The 5,390-nt window shown below is 44.2% G+C and overlaps 1 long non-coding RNA gene across 1 annotated transcript; it reads left to right on the top strand.

Annotated features, from left to right (window-relative positions):
• The first annotated feature begins 243 nt into the window (after positions 1-243).
• Positions 244-4,687, top strand: LOC142698017 (uncharacterized). Its single transcript, XR_012865643.1, has 4 exons — positions 244-319; positions 459-661; positions 1,839-1,934; positions 4,181-4,687. It is a non-coding gene; the product is annotated as an uncharacterized LOC142698017 (long non-coding RNA).
• The last annotated feature ends 703 nt before the right edge of the window (positions 4,688-5,390 follow it).

The raw sequence follows: 5,390 nt of genomic DNA, 5'->3' as shown, positions 1-5,390 counted from the left end.
GCAGCAAAAAAACCGGGAGTGACGTCAGGATCGCACCTTGACCCCGTCAGATTTGGCGGTTTTTTTTGTTTTCAATTATGTTAATTTGCACCAACATGTTATTTAAGATGTGTCCTCTCTGATATGTGCATGGCCTGAGGAAGACGATTGTTCATCGTTGAAACGCGTAGCCATTCTTAATAAATTCAACCTATTATCAACAACTCGAGACTCCGGTCCTTATCCTTCTCACCACACAGCAGCGCCATCTAAAGATCCACTTTTTGTACCTGCACTTGTCTCTATACAGGAAATACAGGAAGTGACATCATCACAGGAGGTAACGTATATCCTGTGTGCAGGGACCCCAGAAATATGATGAGACTGACGTATCAGGGCTGATACATAGTAATGTTATGTTCCTGTTATGTTATTATATATCATTACGTGTGTGTTTAGTCTGTGCTTATATATGTTAGTAGGTCGGACCAGAAGGATCGCGTGTTCTGTATACAAGCTCCAGATAAGAAGAACATGGATCAGCACAACAACACCAGCGCTCCTGGGACTGCGCTCCAACCACACAGCATTTCATCCGGAGGATCGACTGTTCCGTAGTCCAAAACGTGGCTTCTCGGGTTCTATTCCTACAATGGAGGAAAAAGTCAATTACATATTTTCAGTAATTATTGTTACAAAATCTCCATTAAGGAAATCTCATGTATGGAATATTTTTTTGTATCACCTTAACTTCTGGTTACACCTGAAATGCCCTATAAGGGTATTTAGATATCATAGAGGGGGGTATCACGCTGGAGACCCTCTCTATGACCCAAATGGAAGCTCTGCGCCACCTCTGTCCAGAGGCTGTGTGTGGTATTGCAGCTTTTCTGTATTGAAATGTATAGGGCTAAGCTGTCCACACACCGCACATCACCTGTGGACAGGTGTGGCTCTGTTTTTGGAAGACAGCAGCTCTATTTTTCTGATTATGTACAACCCCTTTAATTACATAATCTCTTTAGAGGGTTTTCTCCATCTCAGACGTTTATGTGATATCCACCTATGCGCATGCACGCAGATCTCTCCGTTCTGTACTATGGGAGTTACGCAAATAGTTCAACAGCGCTCAGCTGTTTCCGAAACTTCCATAGAACAGAATAGAGAGAGGGACGTGCGAGGCCTTTCCCAAGTCATTCTCCACCTGGAATCAGCAGCCATTAGACGGGACAGGGATGTGGGAACAAAGCAGGACAGGGTCAGGGAGAGACCTCCGTTTTCCACATCGGTGTGAGTCCCAGAGAAATAGTAAGATGGGAGTACCCCTTTAAATAAAACTTCTTGGTGATGATCCATTTTCTTAAGGTGTTTAATTAAACTATGGACAGTGGGGGCGAAGAACCCGCACCCAAAATATCTATACTGGAGTGACATGCCTGTTACTAATGCTGTATACAGGCCCCCCACGTATAACAGACAGGCCCCTCACTGAGACTTTGTAGGGGCTCCTAGAGACAAATATATATTGATGTACAGACATTTTCCCCCCCGTTATTGTGCAGCGAGACCTCCCCCCATATAACAGGCAGGACCCTCACTGAGACTTTGTAGGGGCTCCTAGAGACAAATATATATTGATGTACAGACATTTCCCCCCCCCCCGTTATTGTGCAGCGAGACCTCCCCACATATAACAGGCAGGACCCTCACTGACCCCCTGGACAGACACATAGGCCTGAATATATTTATATCTTTATATTTTCCATTATTCACCTGCAGGAAATGTTATTATTAGAAATGGGGAGAAATACTTGGAATTGTGTTTTTTAGTTTCTGATGTTATTTTTGTTACTTCTCAGGTATAAGGAGAAAAGTAACCGGCACAGACAAGATGAGACGTGGATGAAGATGTGCGGAGGACTGTACCCCCACCGGGAAAGAGCGGGCTGTCACTGGTATTACCATGGGGCAGATTTACTAAGGCCTCATGCACACGACCGTAGTGAGGTGCATTGACTGTGACTTACGGCTCGTACGTCCGCGGAGTGTCACCCACGGCCGCCCTCAAATCGCGGGCCGTGCATATGACCGCGTGCATTATTTTCTATGAGCCTGTACCGGAAAACACGACCGTAATAAGACATGTCCGTTGTATTTGCGGTCCAGGTTCCTGGGCAATGCACGGACCGTGGAAACCAAGGTCGTGTGCATGGGCCCATTGAAATGAATGGGGCCGCAATTCACCTTCAGATTTGCGGGTGAATTGCGGCCGCAAAAATAAGTTAGTGTGCATGGGGCCTAAAACTATCTGAGTTTTACACAGTGTAAACTGATACAAGGAAGTCAGAAACTGCGCCAAATTTATCACAGTGGTGCACGATGTATGATAGATTTTACTAGACATGTTAGACACTTTTCTCTTCCTTATACCACCTCTTGGTTGGCTTATTTTAAGACATGCCCTTTTTTCTAGGCCACGCCCCTTGTCAAGCACGCCACAAAATGTGTCTAAAACAATTAATAAATATGGCGCACAACATGCACGCCATAATTCTGGCTCAATTTGAATAGTAAATCTGCCCTACTATGAATGGAATATAAATTTGGGGTTAGTATTCAGGGCATATTCCCTATTTAAAGAATTGATAAGAGTCGGGAATCCTTCAGCTTAGTCCATTCTCTCTACTATCAGTCAGTACAGGGAGTAGTAGTACATAGAAAACATTACATTGTCACCATGTCAGCTTTATTCTGCCTGCACTGACAGCACAAAGTCTTCATGGTGACTGCAGGACTGGAAGTCAAGGACCACCTCTATGATGTCCGCGGGACCTAATAGGGATATGGCGCTTTTTCCATTTAAGAATTCGTCAATGAGCTGATAATCCCGGTGCCAATTCTGGCTGCAAGTAATATATAAAGGGGCACACCTACCTCAAGTACTGGCACAGTATAAGGTCATCAGGGTGACTGCAGGACTGGAATTAACACTCTTTTATGAAAAGGGTGTGTTGCAATGTTCGGCACATGGCAGCTTTGTGTATATAGTAGTATATAGACCCTACTGCACTGATTCTTCATACTATACCCTAATAGAGCATAGTTGACAATATTTGGCATTTCTTTCTAGGGACACTTTGGTTTCAGATGGATTGAGACAGGACTTGACAGGGCCTACCTTTGACAGAACGTGGTTCATTGGGCATGGCTTGTCATGGGGTTAGTCAGAATACACTTTGTGTACCAGATATTCCCTGTATTCTGTCCTCACTATAAAAACCTTGCAGTAAGGACAGTATAGAGGGAGGGTATCGCCTGCAGAAGTGATCTAAGTAAGTATGGCACGTGACCACTGTGGCCAGTGATTGACTAGTGCGATCATGTGCCGATACGGGACATCACTGGTCCAGCCTATGTAAACAGGCCGGCAGGGGATTGTGAACCGCCGGCACTGGAGCCGCAGAGAATTAGAAGGTGGGTATTTGCTAAATGGTGCAATTTTCAGTTTGAATTACAATTTTTATAAAGCCTGGAAAACCCCTTTAATACCAAACCCTAAAATGTATTCAGACCCCGGACAAATCCCCTTTATGTGCTTCCCGCTCCTTCAGCAGCTCTGGGTCCCATTCGGCTCCGGACCCCACCTCTGCTGGCTGAGCCAGGAGCTGTTAGTGATATTGGCCTTTACATATTGGAGTAATCCAATAGATAACAGCCAAGTTTTTAATAAAATCCTGCGATGTAGTTTGGGTGGGCACTGCGCCTTTGATTGCATGACAAATTTTTCTTGGAGTTCCCCTTTAAAAATTGGTAAGCGGCGGGTAACACAAATACTTCACACGGGGACAGTAAAGTAAAGCCCATTTTATTTTGACTGTGTTTCTGGACCGGACTGGTCCGGGACTAAACTTGACTGGTCCCTTTGTCAGGTTAAGACCAGATAAAGGGACCAGTCGTGCCAGAAACGGGTATTTAAATAAAATTCTACCATCGCTTGGCGCCCTATCTGTCCCCGTTTTTAAACATTTCTGTTAACCGCATCTTAAAGTTGAGCAGATTTACTTGTGAATTTATTTAACTTAGTTGAACATAGAACGCACTACCTACCTACCTGGCAGACAAAGGGTCTTGGTGTGGGTCACGGGGAATATCTTCAAGAGAGCAACTCTTCACTAGGACATTTTATTTATTCTTGTTTCAGAACTGAAGGGAATGTACCGTACAACATCAGCAGGAGGAAGCCCTGGTGTCGAGAACGTCAGCCATGGAAAGGGATGTGCCAGATCAAGGTCTCTACGCTAAAGAGGCAGCAGATATGAACCACTAATGTCCATCTAAGAATGCCGGAACGTCATCCGTCCACACCTCCTCCTTCCCATCCCCCACTGTCCAGAAGGGGATTTTAAGATCCATCCAATTAAAAGACAACTGTCCAGAAGTCTTTGAAAATGAAGCCTTGTCCATGATTCGCAGGGCTGCGGTGAAGTACAATGGTTTTGGGTGTTTAATGGCAAGTCTCTTCAGATGCCCGGCAATGGACTTCCTCCCCTCGTCCTGTTTGGTAGGGTCTCTGCACTCCCTTTCCTGTAGAACAGCTGCCCCTACAGATTCCCAAGGCCATCCATATTTTTTTCCTGTCTGGCTGATAGCAACACATGTCAATAAAAACATACCTCAATGTATTTATTGTATTTCTAATAAAAATGGATAGACAAATACATAAAAGTAATTTGTTTTAATTCCAAAGAACTTTCATAAAATCTATATTATACCTGTGTAATCAATTGTGGACATGGTCACTGATTCATTGAAGAATGAGTAGGCTGGGTAACCCATGGAGTAACATCCAAACAAGAAAGACATCTTCCTGCTACAAAAACAGAGGTCATAATCAGGACGAACGTACACCACCATACAACAAAGTCCAGCAAAGAGATCCCCCAGCCTGAGACATACTGTACTCCGTGTCAGAAGAACAAGAAGCTACAAAAAGAGAGACAACTGCATCCAGTCGATGTTCTTATCAACCAAGAGGTTTAAAAGGTGAGAAGACTAGTTTACATTTTTTTTCACGGTATTACCCTAGGGAGCGCTCCTGTTAACATCTTTTTCTCACACTGTATTTTCCTAAGGTACTGTATACATTTCACTCATTAATGCCAACCTAGCCAAGTGAGCACACAACAAAGTAAGCCTGCGCACCCAAATAGAGTACCAACCATCTACACATCATGGCAATAAAGGAGTTTTGCCTTTGCACAGTGCTCCAAGGGGAGCACAATACAACTTCAATACTGCAAATACCTAACCTGAACGTCACATCTGCACCTTCCTCTTCTCTTTTGAAGATGTTAGTGTACAGAGTAGTAGGGGAATTGACCAGACATGATGTGCTGCCTCGTGGATATGTC

This window comes from Rhinoderma darwinii, assembly GCF_050947455.1.
Source record: "Rhinoderma darwinii isolate aRhiDar2 chromosome 11 unlocalized genomic scaffold, aRhiDar2.hap1 SUPER_11_unloc_16, whole genome shotgun sequence".
Classification (NCBI taxonomy): domain Eukaryota; kingdom Metazoa; phylum Chordata; class Amphibia; order Anura; family Rhinodermatidae; genus Rhinoderma; species Rhinoderma darwinii.
Note: the sequence above shows the minus strand (reverse complement) of the source record. Positions and strands in the feature narration are given on the sequence as shown.